The 16983-nt window shown below is 50.4% G+C and overlaps 1 protein-coding gene and 1 pseudogene across 1 annotated transcript in view; both read right to left on the bottom strand.

Moving 5' to 3' along the window:
• LOC139273549 (zinc finger protein 850-like) overlaps positions 1–16983 on the bottom strand; it is a 700279-nt gene that overhangs the window by 347369 nt on the left and 335927 nt on the right. The window lies entirely within an intron of this gene.
• LOC139274090 (zinc finger protein 585A-like) overlaps positions 1–16983 on the bottom strand; it is a 152798-nt pseudogene that overhangs the window by 79641 nt on the left and 56174 nt on the right.

Genomic DNA, 16983 nt, shown 5'->3' with positions numbered 1-16983 from the left:
GCAGCCTGGACACAGTCCTTCAGGACCACACTGAGAGGAACAAACGGCACTTTGGTCCTTCTTGTCTCTCTTCACTGACAGCAAACTCTCTGTGTAGGTTAATCTTGAGACATGTAAGGTCCAGATGATATCTACCCAAGGGTGTTTAGAGAGATGAAATGGATGCTCTGTGAGCCCCTTGCCCCTATCTTCAACAGCTTGAGTTTGTAAAGAAGTTGTTAGGTTGGTGAATGGGGGGAATCAGGTTGACATTGTCTATCTCAGGGCTGTCACATTCATTTCCTGTGGCGGATGTGATCCAATATCCTGGCACTTGCCGTGGGCCACATTCAGCAAAAATGATTAAAATAGGAATAAATGAAGACAAACTACATCGGAATTTACATTTAGATTTTATTTACTGCCGCTCCTCCGATCCCTGGCACCTCTTAGCTTGAGCATTCATGAACTGACCCTGCTCAGTCCATAACCACAAATAAATCATTGCATTGTTCTGACTGTGACCACAAGGCTGTGTCACTCTCCGTACAAAGACCATCTCTTTACACATCCCCTTTCTGCACAATTGCAGCAGACATGAGCAAGGACGTAAGGCTTATTAAAAGACACACATTTCATTGCAGCAAAGATTACACTGGGAGAAATGTTCAGTTATTTTCCATTACAGGAAAAATGCAGATCAAACCAGCAGCACACTGGCACCTTAACAGTCTCTCATCGGCCTGCAGGCTTTTGTTAAATACATTTGCTGAATGGATATAAACTTAACCCAGCTTTGTAGGCATGATGCTCTATTCACATATTGAATGTGGAAGAGACGCTGTGGGGCACACGCTAAGTCCAGTAGTTGAAAGTGATTAACAGACTGGGTTTTGTGTTTAGTGATCCTGGGCATGTTACCAATACCAGCAAAATTGAAGGCCATGGAATAAAAGGGACAGTGGCAGCATGGATACGAAATTAGCTAAGTGACATGAAACAGAGTAGTGGTGAATAGTTGTTTTTCGGACTACAGGAAGGTATACAGTGTGTTCCCCAAGGGTCGGTACTGGGACCACTGCTTTTCTTGATATATAGCAATGACTTAGGCTTAAGTAACAGGGCACAACTTTCAAATTTGAAGATGACTCAAAACTTGGAAGTATAGTGAACAATGAGGAGGATAGTAAATTTCAGGAAGACATAGACAGGCTTGTGAAATGGGCAGACCCATGGCAGATAAAATTTAACACAGAAAAGTTCAAAGTGGTACATATTGGTAGGAAGAACTAGGAGAGGCAATATAAACTAAAGGGTACAATTTTAAAGGGGTTCCATGAACAGGGAGACCTGGGGGTATATGTGCACAAATCGTTGAAGGTGGCAGCACAGGTAGAGAAAGCAGTTAATAAAGCTTACGGGATTCTGGGCTTCATGAATAGAGTACAAAATCATGGATATTATGATGAACCTGTATAAAATACTGGTTTGACCTCAACTGGAGTACTGTGCCCAATTCTGGGCACTGCATTTTAGTAAATATATGAAGGCCTTAGAGAGGGTGCAGAAAAGAATGATTCCAGGGTTGAGGGACTTCAGTTACATGGATAGATTGGAGAAGCTGGGGTTGTTACCATTGGCAGTTGAGAACCAGAGGACACAAATTTAAGGTGATTGGCAGAAGAACCAAAGGCAACATGAGAAAAAACCTTTTTACGCAGTGAGTGGTTAGGATCTAGAATGCACTGTCTGAAAGGATAGTGGAGGCAGACTCAATCACGGCTTTCAAAAGGGAGTTGGATAAATACCAGAAGGAGAGAAATCTGCAGGGCTATGGGGAAAGGATGGGTGAGTGGGACTAGATAAAGCTCTTGCAGTGAGCCTGCAAAGCCTTGATAGGCCGAATAGCCTCCTTCCGTGCTGTAACCACTCTCTGATTCTAAGGTGATGAAAAAGATGTTGCCCAGGATGTTACATCTCCCGGACACTGGGACCCAGTTGGCAACAGACTCTGAAGCCCCGCCCACTCTAGGTTCCTGCACCAAGATAGCCGCGCATGCGCCGTGACCCCGCCCACCCGGCAAACGCGGGGCCTGTGGGCTCTTCGGGGCCTGAGGCCTACACCGTGTATTTACAAAGATTCCCAGCCTACCTCCGGTCCAATTCCACCGCGCGTGCTCACTGAGGGAGATCCGGGCTGAGCCCCGCCCACTGGGGGTGGGAGGCTCAAGCCCCGCCCCTCATACACACCGATTGGTTGGAGGACCATCCGACCGACCGGTCCGCCAGTCCCGCCCCCGCTCTTGCTATTGGTCGGGAGCTACCGTCAATCACCCGGGCAGTGTGAGCTGACAATGCGCGGTGGGGCGGCGGCAGACGGTGACGCGGAAGGTGAGCGAGCTCCAGGGAGCGGGTTAGAGAAACTCTGGGTGAAAACACCGAGTGCGGTCCCGGGCCCGGATATAAACCGGGGAACATTCTCCCCCTGCCCGCCGGCTCCCGGCTTCCTCCGGCCCGAAGGAGTGGACAGCACATGCGCAATGTCGGCTCAAACTCTCAGGGAGCGTCTGTAAATCAAAGAGAAATGTTGATGAGCAGGGAGCGTCTGTAGATGAAGGAGAAATATTGATGAGCAGGGAGCGTCTGTAAATTCAGGAGAAATGTTGATGAGCAGGGTGTGTCTGTGAATGAAGGAGAAATATTGATGAGCAGGGAGCGTCTGTAAAGAATCCTAGAATATTATAGCACATAAATGGGCCATTCGGCCCATCGAATCGGCACCGGCTCTTTCGAAGATCGATCCAGTTAGTCCCACTCCTCTGCTCTTTCCCTGAATCCCTGCAATTTTTTCTCCTTCGTGTTTATCCAATTCACCTTTGATGGCTACTGTTGAATCTGTATCCACCACCCTGTCAAGCAATGCATTCCAAATCCTAACCACTCGTTGCATCAAAATGTTTCGCTTCCTGTTTCCTGTTTTTTGCCAATCACCTTAAATCTGTGCTCGCTAGTTATTGACCCTTCAGCCACTGGAAACAGTTTCTCTTTATTTGCTCCATCTAAACACTTTATGATTTTAAACACCGCTATCAAATCTCCTCAGACTTCTCAGCTCTGAGGAGAACAACCCCAGCTTCTCCAGTCTATCCCCGTGACTGAAGTCCCTCATCCATGGAACCTTTGGAACAGGGAAGGTTAAGAGGTGTCCTAATAGAAGTTTTCAAGGTGATGAGAAGTTTGATAAAGTTGAAAGAGAACAATAGGTCATGGATTCAAAATCATTGACAAAAGATCTAGAGGGCAGATGAGAAGAATTGTTTTCACTTAGCGAGTGGTCAGGATCTCGACTCCTCTAACTGAAAGGGTGGTGGAAGCTGATTCCATAAATAATTTTAAGAGAGTTCGACAGATATTTGAGAATGAGGAACTTTCAGGGTTACAGACAAAAAACAGGAAACTGGGACTAAGCACAACTGCTTTTTCTAAGGGCTGAATGGCCTCCTATGCGGTAAGTTTCTATGATTGTGTGACTTTATATACATGTCCCTTATGTGTATATGATCATCAGTTTGATTTCACATTACATCATATCATCAAAAGTTAACAACTGCAGATAGAAACTAATGAGAACCTATAACTTTACTCAATTCATTTGCTGAATTCCTCACCAACGTGTTATTTTTCCATTGGGCTAAAGATCAGTATAACACCCTATTGCATTATATAATTGCAGATTTCCCTCTCTTGTCAGTTAATTGTTATTGCACTAGTGAAACATTTAATTCTAAGTCTGTCTTTGATTTTGTGCCTTTCCGAGTTTTACTATCCTTGTTCTAAAGTTTAATTATAACGCTAATGTTGGTCACAGTAGTCCTATCTACACTACACTACATAAACTTGAGGTCATCCAAAACTCGGAAGCCCATGTGCTAACTCACACCAAGTCCCATTCACCAGCACCCCTGTGCTCACTGACTTACATTGGCTCCCAGTTAAGAACATAAGAAATAGGAGCACGAGTAGGCCATTTGGCCCCTCGAGCCTGCTACACCATTCAATAAGATCATGGCTGATCTGATTTTGGGCTCAGCTCCACTTCCCTGCCCGCTCCCCATAACCCTTGACTCCCTTAGTGCTTAAAAATCTGTCTATCTCCACCTTAAGCAACACCTCATTTTCAAAATTCTTATCCTAGTTTACAAATCCCTCCATGGCCTTGCTCCTCCCTATCTCTGTAATCTCTTTCAGCTTCATAACTTGACGAGATGTCTGCTCTCTTCAAATTCTGCCCTCTTGAGCATCCCTGATTATAACTGCTCAACCATCAGTGGCCGTGCCTTTAGCTGTTTGAGCCCTAAGCTCCAGAACTCCCTCCCTAAACCTCTCTCCCTCTCTTTCCTCTTTTAAGACGCTCCTTAAAACCTACCTCTTTGACAAAGCTTTTGGTCATCTGCCTTAATTTCTTCTTATGTAGCAAATGTATCTGTTTTGTCTTGTAACACTGCTGTGAAGTGCCTTGGGACATTTTACTACGTTAAAGGCGCTATATAAATAAAAGTTGTTGTTGTTGTTGTTGTCCTTACAATTATCTCTCAGTTCTCCCAAGCTCTCTCACTGGACGTTTTCAATTAACATATCCAATTGAGCAGGTGGTGATGTCATGTTAGTAGCTGCTTGCCCTGTGAGGGTCAGTCTGAGAGTTCAAACATTCAGTACTCAGAGGGGCAACCCCAGAGAAAAGGAAAACAAGTTGAAGATAATGTGAAATGTTTGGATTTCAGCACACAGAGGAGGGAGAGTGTGGGATGGAGAGTTACAGCTATGGGTATGAATAGAGGAAAGAACTCGGAGTCTCAGAGTAAAGGGTCAGCCATTTAGGACTGAGATGAGGAGAAATTTCTTCACTCAGGGTTGTGAATCTTTAGATTTCTCTACCCCGGTGGGCTGTGAAGGCTCAGTCTTTGATTATATTCAAGGCAGGAATCACTAGAGTTTTGGATATTAAGGGAATCAAGGGATATGGTGACAGTGCGGGAAGGTGGAGTTGAGGTAGATCAGCCATGATCGCAGTGAATGGTGGAGCAAGCTCGAGGGGCCAAATGTCCGACTCCACCTCTCTTCTGGCTTCTCTTCCTGCTCCGCACTGTTAGAATGTTTTAAAGTGGCCCAAATGGCCGGGATATCCCAGCGTGCTTTGCTTGACCATTTTAGCCAGAGAGCGAATGTGGAGAAAAGGGAAGTAGAATCTTGTCTGTGTGTGAACAGAAGACAATTTGGAAACTCAAAGACAGAGAATACTGAAATGATAAACACCCTGCTCAAGAGAAGGCCTTTACCCAGATAAGAATGGCAGTTGCTAAGAGACCCACATATCTAAAGACCCTAAACACTGGAAATTGCTCGTGCAACAGACTTGTTGGTACCGTGCGAGGCCAGTGGTAAGTTCGTATTCTGCTAACAGAAACTTACACATTCCCAAGAGGGACATGCTGTTTCTTCAACTAAGATAAGAGATGAGATCTGGAAATATGTGGCAATACATGGCGCAACCCATCCGTGGTTAACATAGTCAGGATGGGGATGGATTGATGACTAAGAGATAAGGAGAGCGACTCTTCAACTTTAACATTTTCACCCTTGTTTTCAAGACCCTCCAAGGGCCTCACTCCTCCCTATCTCTCTAACCTCCTCTGAGATATCTATACTCCTCCAATTCTGGCATCTTGCTCATCCTCTATTTTAATCGCTCCACCATTGGCAGTCGTGCTTTCAGCTGCCAAGGCCCTATGCTCTGGAATTCCCTCCCTACAGGTCTTTTTCCACCTTCAGCTCTTTATAACCATAATTTTAAAATTAGAGCTTGGTCATTGAAGAGTGAAATCAGGCAGCACTTTTTCACCCAAAGGCCAGTGCAAATGTGGCACTCTCCTCCAAATGGCTGTGAATGCTGGGGGTCAAATGGAGCTTTCAAGACTGAGATGATAGATTTTTGTTAGGTAATTGTTCCAAGGGTTATGGAATAAAGGTGGGTAAATGGAGTTAAGGTACAGATCAGCCCTGATCTAATTGAATGGTGGAGCAGGCCCGAGGGGCTGAAAGGTCTTCTGCTGTTCCAAATGGAGCTATGACACAACAGAGATGCCCCGGATCAGTGAAAGTCCACTGGGCCCCAGAACAGCGGAAAAGTCAGGTCTAGGACAAAGGCAGTATGCCCACTTTGAATCTGGTTTGCTTCTCCCTCTGTGCCCAGCACTGCCTGCACCCCCAGTGTTTCAGCCTCAGTGTTACAAGTTTCATCGGTTACAGGCTGGAGAGAGGAATAATTCAATCTGACACAGAGCTGTGTGATGGGTTCAGTCCCCACTAATATTGGACGGTCAGAAATGTCCAAGAAGTAGTTTTTGACTAATATTGGCTCCCACTGGTCCGTGCCGATGTTTATGCTCCACACGAGTCTCCTCCCACCCATTTTCATCCAAACCTATCAGCATATCCTTCTATTCCTTTCTCCCTCATGTACATAGCTAACTTCCCCTGAAATGCATCTGTGCTATTCGTCTCAACCACTCCATATGGTAGCGCTCTGGGTAAAGAATTCCACATTGGATTTACTGGTGACTATCTAATATTAATGGCTGCTAGTTTTCGACTCCCACACAAGTGGAAACATTTTCTCTGCGTCCACCCTATCGAACACGATCATAATTTTAAAGACCTCTATCAGGTCTAGACTGGTAAAAAGAGTTTACAAAAGTTATTACAACAAGTACAGGATAGAAATTTAGAACTTATTTCCCAAAGATGTAAATCCTCATTTTACTCACACTACCTCCCTCTGTGCTGAAATCCAAACACATTGCACCAGTTCCAACTTTCTTTTCCTGCTAGCTGAGCTTTCTCCCTCCCCTGAAGGTGCTGACTCTGGCTGGGTGCAGTTCTACACTCACTGATTCCCCTCCCTCACCTCCCCTGAAGGTGCTGACTCTGGCTGGGTTCAGTTCTACACTCACTGGTTCCCCTCCCTCTCCTCCCCTGAAGGTGCTGACTCTGGCTGCTTCAGTTCTACACTCACTGGTTCCCCTCTCTCCCTCCCCTGAAGGCGCTGATTCTGGCTGGGTTCAGTTCTACACTCACTGGTTCCCCTCCCCTGAAGGTGCAGACTCTGACTGGGTTCAGTTCTACACACACTGGTTCCCCTCCCTCTCCTTCCCAGGAGGTTTTGAAGCTGGCTCCATCCCTCTTTCCAATAATCTATCCTTCCCTATAAACTTCCCCTCTGTAATTTTGGTGAGGGACTCTCCTTGACCAGTCACCATTTGTCCTTCATTTACAGATGCTCCCTGACCAGTCACTATTTCTCCCTCATTTACAAATGCTCCCTGACCAGTCACTATTTCTCCATCATTTACAGACGCTCTCTGACTAGTTACCATTTCTCCTTCATTTACAGACGCTCCCTGACCAGTCACTATTTCTCCCTCATCTACAGACGCTCCCTGACTAGAAACATAGAAACATAGAAAATAGCTGCAGGAGTAGGCCATTCGAGCCTGAACCACCATTCAATAAGATCATGGCTGATCATTCCTTCAGTACCCCTTTCCTGCTTTCCCTCCATACCCCTTGATCCCTTTAGCCGTAAGGGCCATATCTAACTCCCTCTTGAATATATCCAATGAACTGGCATCAACAACTCTCTGCAGCAGGGAATTCCACAGGTTAACAACTCTCTGAGTGAAGACGTTTCTCCTCATCTCAGTCCTAAACGACCTGCCCCTTATCCTAAGACTGTGTTCCCTGGTTCTGGACTTCCCCAACATCGGGAACATTCTTCCCGCATCTAGCCTGTCCAGTCCAGTCAGAATCTTATATGTTTCTATGAGATCCCCTTTCATCCTTCTAAACTCCAGTGTATAAAGGTTCAGTTGATCCAGTCTCTCCTCATATGTCAGCTCAGCCATCCCTGGAATCAGTCTGGTGAACCTTCGCTGAACTCCCTCAATAGCTAGAACGTTCTTCCTCAGATTAGGAGACCAAAACTGAACACAATATTCCAGGTGGGACCTCACCAAGGCCCTGTACAACTGCAGCAAGACTTCCCTGCTCCTATACTCAAATCCCCTTGCTATGAAGGCCAACATACCATTTGCCTTCTTCACCGCCTGCTGTACCTGCATGCCAACTTTCAATGACTGATGAACCATGACACCCAGGTCTCGCTGCACCTCCCCTTTTCCTAATCTGCCTTCGTGTTTTTGCCCCCAAAGTGGATAACCTCACATTTATCCACATTATACTGCATCTGCTATGTATTTACCCACTCGCCTAACCTGTCCAAGTCACCCTGCAGCCTCTTAGTGTCCTCCTCACAGCTCACACCGCCACCAAGTTTAGTGTCATCTGCAAACTTGGAGATATTACACTCAATTCCATCATCTAAATCATTAATATATATTCATCACATTGCTGTTTATGGGAGTTTGCTGTGCGCAAATTGGCTACCACGTTTCCCACATTACAACAGTGACACACTCCAAAAGTACTTCATTGGCTGTAAAACGCTTTGAGATGTCCGGTGGACGTGAAAGGCGCTATATAAATGCAGGTCTTCCTTTCTTTTTAAATGGGGATCTAAATCTGGGCCCTTTCATTACAATTGTGGGCTGTAAACCGTAAAACAGCAGTTACTAGTGCCTTCAGGAGAGATGCTGAGAAAGCCCCCATGTGCAGAATGAGAATTAAATCAAGGAGTCAATGATTTTCTCTGCCGGTCACGCATGCGCTCTACGGTTTGACCGATGAAGATGACGACGCACAAACCCTCAGCCTTTCTTTACAAAGATGGCTGCCGTTAACCTGGGCCTGTGACCGGGAAACTCCCCCAGAGCTGCAAGTTCTCATTCGGGGCTTGCAGCCTACACCATTTGTTGATGGAGCCCACCCGCGGGTGGGGTTACTCCTCCGCGCCCCGCCGTTCACTCCCCGCTGAAATATCGGGCTCCGCGCATTTGTCCGCCTGCGGCTTCAGTCTATGCACCGAACACCGCATGCTCCACACCCTGGCAAGTACCCCGCCTACACACTGGCCTCCTGTAATCTGTGCGGCACATTCTCCCCCGCTGGGAATGCTGGGCAATAACCTCGCCATTGAAAGGCTACTTTAGTGAATAGAACAGGATTTACTGTGATTGCATCGAGAACTGAACCATGTTCAATATGGCAGTTAATATTTGTTTCTGATGATCTTAATAAACCCCAACAATTGGCTGGACATTAATATTCTTCATTAATATTTAAAATAAATATTTTCTTCTTTTCATTTTCTTTAAATCTTGACAAAATCATTTTTGTTTCAAACACACTGTGTGGAATATTTGATTTCACTATGATAAGAGACGAATTGATGTGCTGTTACCGACTGTTCCCGAACTTTTCTTACCCTAGATTATTTCAGTTCTCAACGAGTTCACCTTCTACCACATCAAACCCAAGCCTGTTCTATTTGTGTACATGTCTTGTCGGTGTCATAGATTGAACTCACTTTACACTTATTTGAAGTTCCTTTGAACCACCCCTTTAGAGAATTATATTGCATAAGATGTGAAATCAGTTATTTTCTGTATCATTTATCATTTTTTTGATCCAACTTAGTAAAAATCCTCCACAAATAATGCATATGACAGGGGACGAGTGGGAAAACCAGTGAGCGTACAAATGAACCTACTCTCCATTTCTGCTTCATTTACAGATGCTCCCTGACTAGTTACAATTTCTCTTTCATTTACAGATGCTCCCTGACCAGTCTCCATAATTTACAGGGGAGAGACATTGAGGGGGGGGGGGGGGAAGAGACACTGGGAGGGGGGGGGAAGAGACACTGGGAGGGGGGGGGAAGAGACACTGGGGGGGGGAAGAGACACTGGGGGGGGGAAAGAGACACTGGGGGGGGGGGGAAAGAGACACTGGGGTGGAGGGGAAGAGACACTGGGGGGGGGAAGAGACACTGGGGGGGGGGAAAGAGACACTGGGGGTGGGGGAAGAGACACTGGGGGTGGGGGAAGAGACACTGGGGGTGGGGGAAGAGACACTGGGGGTGGGGGAAGAGACACTGGGGGTGGGGGAAGAGACACTGGGGGTGGGGGAAGAGACACTGGGGGTGGGGGAAGAGACACTGGGGGTGGGGGAAGAGACACTGGGGGTGGGGGAAGAGACACTGGGGGTGGGGGAAGAGACACTGGGGGTGGGGGAAGAGACACTGGGGGTGGGGGAAGAGACACTGGGGGGGGAAGAGACACTAGGAGGGGGAAGAGACACTGGGGGGGGGGGAAGAGACACTGGGGGGGGGGGAAGAGACACTGGGGGGGGGAAGAGACACTGGGGGGGGGAAGAGACACTGGGGGGGGGGAAGAGACACTGGGGGGGGGAAGAGACACTGGGGGGGGGAAGAGACACTGGGGGGGGGAAGAGACACTGGGGGGGGGAAGAGACACTGGGGGGGGGAAGAGACACTGGGGGGGGGAAGAGACACTGGGGGGGGGAAGAGACACTGGGGGGGGGAAGAGACACTGGGGGGGGAAGAGACACTGGGGGGGGGAAGAGACACTGGGGGGGGGAAGAGACACTGGGGGGGGGAAGAGACACTGGGGGGGGGAAGAGACACTGGGGGGGGGAAGAGACACTGGGGGGGGGAAGAGACACTGGGGGGGGGAAGAGACACTGGGGGGGGGAAGAGACACTGGGGGGGGAAGAGACACTGGGGGGGGGAAGAGACACTGGGGGGGGGAAGAGACACTGGGGGGGGGAAGAGACACTGGGGGGGGGAAGAGACACTGGGGGGGGGAAGAGACACTGGGGGGGGGAAAGAGACACTGGGGGGGGGAAAGAGACACTGGGGGGGGGAAAGAGACACTGGGGGGGGGAAAGAGACACTGGGGGGGGGAAAGAGACACTGGGGGGGGGAAAGAGACACTGGGGGGGGGAAAGAGACACTGGGGGGGGGAAAGAGACACTGGGGGGGGGAAGAGACACTGGGGGGGAAGAGACACTGGGGGGGGGGAAGAGACACTGGGGGGGGGGAAGAGACACTGGGGGGGGGGAAGAGACACTGGGGGGGGGAAGAGACACTGGGGGGGGAAGAGACACTGGGGGGGGAAGAGACACTGGGGGGGGAAGAGACACTGGGGGGGGAAGAGACACTGGGGGGGGGGAAGAGACACTGGGGGGGGGGGAAGAGACACTGGGGGGGGGGGAAGAGACACTGGGGGGGGGGAAGAGACACTGGGGGGGGGGAAGAGACACTGGGGGGGGGGAAGAGACACTGGGGGGGGGAAGAGACACTGGGGGGGGGAAGAGACACTGGGGGGGGGGAAGAGACACTGGGGGGGGGGAAGAGACACTGGGGGGGGGGAAGAGACACTGGGGGGGGGGAAGAGACACTGGGGGGGGGAAGAGACACTGGGGGGGGAAGAGACACTGGGGGGGGAAGAGACACTGGGGGGGGAAGAGACACTGGGGGGGGAAGAGACACTGGGGGGGGGAAGAGACACTGGGGGGGGGAAGAGACACTGGGGGGGGGAAGAGACACTGGGGGGGGGAAGAGACACTGGGGGGGGGAAGAGACACTGGGGGGGGGAAGAGACACTGGGGGGGGGAGAGACACTGGGGGGGGGAGAGACACTGGGGGGGGGAGAGACACTGGGGGGGGGGAGAGACACTGGGGGGGGGGAGAGACACTGGGGGGGGGGAGAGACACTGGGGGGGGGGAGAGACACTGGGGGGGGGGAGAGACACTGGGGGGGGGGAGAGACACTGGGGGGGGGAGAGACACTGGGGGGGGGAGAGACACTGGGGGGGGGGAGAGACACTGGGGGGGGGGAGAGACACTGGGGGGGGGGAGAGACACTGGGGGGGGGGAGAGACACTGGGGGGGGGGAGAGACACTGGGGGGGGGGAGAGACACTGGGGGGGGGGAGAGACACTGGGGGGGGGGAGAGACACTGGGGGGGGGGAGAGACACTGGGGGGGGGGAGAGACACTGGGGGGGGGGAAGAGACACTGGGGGGGGGGAAGAGACACTGGGGGGGGGAGAGACACTGGGGGGGGGGAGAGACACTGGGGGGGGGGAGAGACACTGGGGGGGGGGAGAGACACTGGGGGGGGGAAGAGACACTGGGGGGGGAAGAGACACTGGGGGGGGAAGAGACACTGGGGGGGGAAGAGACACTGGGGGGGGAAGAGACACTGGGGGGGGGGAAGAGACACTGGGGGGGGGGAAGAGACACTGGGGGGGGGGGAGAGACACTGGGGGGGGGGGAGAGACACTGGGGGGGGGGGAGAGACACTGGGGGGGGGGAGAGACACTGGGTGGGGGAGACACTGGGTGGGGGAGACACTGGGGGGGGAGACACTGGGGGGGGGAGACACTGGGGGGGGGAGACACTGGGGGGGGGAGACACTGGGGGGGGAGACACTGGGGGGGGGAGACACTGGGGGGGGGAGACACTGGGGGGGGGAAGACACTGGGGGGGGGAAGACACTGGGGGGGGGAGACACTGGGGGGGGGGGAAGAGACCTGGGGGGGGGGAGACACTGGGGGGGTGGGAGACACTGGGGGGGGGGGGAGACACTGGGGGGGGGGGGGAGACACTGGGGGGGGGAGAGGGGGGGGAGACACTGGGGGGGGGGGGAGACACTGGGGGGGGAGAGGGGGTGATGAGCAGAGAGAGAATGGGGAGAGTGACACTACGAGGGAGAACCATAGTAAATAGGTGCATGAGTAGGCCATTCGAGCCTGCACCGCCATTCAATGAGTTCATGGCTGAACATGCAACTTCAGTACCCCATTCCTGCTTTCTCTCCATACCCCTTGATCACCCTCGTGGTAAGGACTACATCTAACTCCTTTTTGAATATATTTAGTGAATTGGCCTCAACAACTTTCTTTGGTAGAGAATTCCACAGGTTCACCACTCTGAAGTTTCTCCTCATCTCAGTCCTAAATGGCTTACCCCTTATCCTTAGACTGTGACCCCTGGTTCTGGACTTCCCCAACATTGGGAACATTCTTCCTGCATCTAACCTGTCGAAACCCGTCAGAATTTTAAACGTTTCGATGAGATCCCCTCTCATTCTTCTGAATTCCAGTGAAGACAAGCCCAGTTGATCCCATCTTTCTTGATATGTCAGTCCCGCCATCCTGGGAATCAGTCTGGTGACCCTTCGCTGCACTCCCTCAATAGGAAGAATGTCCTTCCTCAAGTTAGGAGATCAAAACTGTACACAATACTCCAGAGGTGTGGCCTCACCAAGGCCCTGTACAACTGTAGTAACACCTCCCTGCCCCTGTTCTCAAATCCCCTCGCTATGAAGGCCAACATGCCATTTGCTTTCTTAACCACCTGCTGTACCTGCATGCCAACCTTCAATGATGTACCATGACACCCAGGTCTCGTTGCACCTCCCCTTTTCCTAATCTGTCACCATTCAGATAATAGTCTGTCTCCCTATTTTTACCACCAAAGTGGATAACCTCACATTTATCCACATTATACTTCATCTGCCATGCATTTGCCCACTCACCTAACCTATCCAAGTCACTCTGCAGCCTCATAGCATCCTCATCGCAGCTCACACTGCCACCCAACTTAGTGTCATCTGCAAATTTGGAGATACTACATTTAATCCCCTCATCTAAATCATTAATGTACAATGTAAACAGCTGGGGCCCCAGCACAGAACCTTGCGGTACCCCAGTCACTGCATGCCATTCTGAAAAGTACCCATTTACTCCTACTCTTTGCTTCCTGTCTGACAACCAGTTCTCAATCCACGTCAGCACACTACCCCCAATCCCATGTGCTTTAACTTTGCACATTAATCTCTTGTGTGGGACCTTGTCGAAAGCCTTCTGAAAGTCCAAATGCACCACATCAACTGATTCTCCCTTGTCCACTCTACTGGAAACATCCTCAAAAAATTCCAGAAGATTTATCAAGCATGATTTCCCTTTCACAAATCCATGCTGGCTTGGACCTATCATGTCACCACTTTCCAAATGTGCTGCTGTGACATCCTTAACAACTGATTCCATCATTTTACCCACTACTGATGTCAGGCTGACCGGTCTATAATTCCCTGTTTTCTCTCTCCTTTTTTAAAAAGTGGGGTTACATTGGCTACCCTCCACTCCATAGGAACTGATCCAGAGTCAATGGAATGTTGGAAAATGACTGTCAATGCATCCACTATTTCCAAGGCCACCTCCTTAAGTACTCTGGGAGAGGGGAGAGAAGGGAAGCGGGAGAGGGGAGAGAGGAAACTCAGGGAAGATGGATCTCATTCTTCCAACCCCCTTTACACCCATGCCCAATTTCTCAGAAAGCTGAGAGCGTGTGTTACAAGGGACATCGTTGGAGTGGATGAAATCCAGAATTCATGATACTGTCACTATTCACTTCACACCCAATAAACCTGTTAACAATCCGTGACCCACATACAATGCCCCATCTATGAAGGGCAGGGGTAAGGTCGAGCACTTGTGCTCGGGTACGGGACTTCGGCCAGTGGAGGGTGCACTTGTGCTGGGGTAAGGGACTTCGGCTGGGGGAGGGTGCACTTGCGCTGGGGTAAGGAACTTTGGCCGGGGGAGGGTGCACTTGCCCTGGGGTAAGGGACTTCGGCCGGGGGAGGCTGCACGTGCTGGGGTAAGGGACTTCGGCCGGGGGAGGGTGCACTTGCCCTGGGGTAAGGGACTTCGGCCGGGAGAGGCTGCACGTGCTGGGGGAAGGGACTTCGGCCGGGGGAGGCTGCACGTGCTGGGGTAAGGGACTTCGGCTGGGGGAGGGTGCACTTGCCCTGGTGTAAGGGACTTCGGTCGGGGGAGGGTGCACTTGCCCTGGGGTAAGGGACTTTGGCCTGGAGAAGGTGCACTTGCGCTGGGGTAAGGGACTTCGGCCTGGGGAGGAACTCACTTGCGCTGGGGTAAGGGACTTCAGACGGGAGAGGGTGCACTTGTGCTGGGGTAAGGGAATTCGGCCAGGGGAGGAATGCACTTGCGCTGGGGTTAGGGACTTTGACCAGGGGAGGGTGTACTTGCGCTGGGGTAAGGGACTTCGACTGGGGGAGGAATACACTTGCGCTGGGGTAAGGGACTTTGACCAGGGGAGAGTGTACTTGCGCTGGGGTAAGGGACTTCAATTGGGGGAGGAATGCACTTGCGCTGGGGTTAGGGACTTTGACCAGGGGAGGGTGTACTTGCACTGGGGTAAGGGACTTCGACTGGGGGAGGAATACACTTGCGCTGGGGTTAGGGACTTTGACCAGGGGAGGGTGTACTTGCGCTGGGGTAAGGGACTTCAATTGGGGGAGGAATACACTTGCGCTGGGGTAAGGGACTTCGGCTGAAACTTGGTGGCTTTTGTTGGGTTGTTCAAGGTCTGTCCTCTCTGGCCACTGAAGTCAAAATGGATTGAATTACAATTTGCAAAGTCAGTCAGAACTTGGGCTGGGCGGTTTCAGTTACACATTCCAGAGAAATTTCAGGGTGACTTATCTTCCAAGGGGACCAATCAGCAAGAGGTCATGTGATAATGGAGAGCCAATCAGAGACAAAGTAGCCATTTTGGCAGTATAAATAAACGCGCCCATTTAAAAAGTACTTGGATATGCACTTAAAGAGCCACAACCTACAGGACTATGTACTGAGGGCTGGGAGGTGGGATTAGGCCGGGGAGCTCTTTTTTGACCGGCACAGACATAAGTCCATCTGTGTCGTCATTTTCTATGATTCTATGACACAGAGCTGTGTGATTGGTACAGTTTGTATATTACTTTTAAATTTGAGTTGTCGGCTATTCGAATTTGCTGTAACTCTAATGCCGGATATAAAAGAGGGGAGATTTGTGTTTAAATCAAAGGGTCTCCTTGGAGCTTCTCGGAGAGAAGGAACTGCTCAGCTTGAAACTGAAAAAATGTTAGAAATTTCCAATCAGCACTTTTTGACCAATTTTGACTCCCACAGGGATGGGGAATTCTATAAGGAGGAGAAACTGGTCACAATTTGAAAGGTATTAAAGAATTCGAGGGGCTCTTACATTTGGGACTTTTACTTTTTTTGTCCACTCGAGGAGTTGGATCATGGACTTCCTGCTATGAATATAGAGTTGGATTATTGAGCCGTGACTTGTTCATATTTTTTGAAATACATTTGCTGAGTGGATTTAAATTCAAGACCAAATTTGCAGACCTGATTCTCTATTCACACATCGAAGGTGAGAGATGCCGTGGGGCACACGCGAAGTACAGTAGCTGAAAGTGTTTAACAGACTGGGTTTTGTGTTCAGTGATTCCGGGCTTGTTACCGATACCTTCCCTGGATACCAAGGCTAGGAGAGGCACTCTGGAAGGTATGGGAGCTGAAAATTGTCCATGAGAGTAACCGAAGGTATGACAACTCATATAATCTGGAGTTAGAAAGTAGAAAAAGCCCAAAAGTGGAACAGTCGGTAACAGGACATCAAGTAGTCTATGCTTATCTTGGAGTCATCAAATAGACACACTGTTATCTGAAACATCAAAATATTAAACTCCAATTACAGGGGTTATTAACATCAGCAGAAACAAACTACAACTGTCAGAATGAACACGATTCAGATGAGATGTGATTAACAGCAGCAATAAGCAGAATCCAATCCCTGCAGTCACTTGTGACCTCGCTGATGTCTCAGCAGGGTGGATGACTGAGTGAATCCCTTCCCACACTCAGAGCAGATGAACGGCCTCTCCCCAGTGTGAACTCGCTGGTGTCTCAGCAGGGTGGATGACTGAGTGAATCCCTTCCCACACATGGAGCAGGTAAACGGCCTCTCCCCACTGTGAACTCGGTGGTGTCCGCAGGTGGGATGACTGGGTGAATCCCTTCCCACACTCAGAGCAGGTAAACGGTCTTTCTCCAGTGTGACTGCGTTGGTGTGTCAGCAGACCCATTGTGCTTTTAAAGCTCTTCTG

The sequence above is a fragment of the Pristiophorus japonicus genome, chromosome 9 (genome assembly GCF_044704955.1).
Source record: "Pristiophorus japonicus isolate sPriJap1 chromosome 9, sPriJap1.hap1, whole genome shotgun sequence".
Classification (NCBI taxonomy): domain Eukaryota; kingdom Metazoa; phylum Chordata; class Chondrichthyes; family Pristiophoridae; genus Pristiophorus; species Pristiophorus japonicus.
The sequence above is the reverse complement of the archived record's forward strand: the minus strand, read 5'-3'. Positions and strand labels throughout refer to the sequence as shown.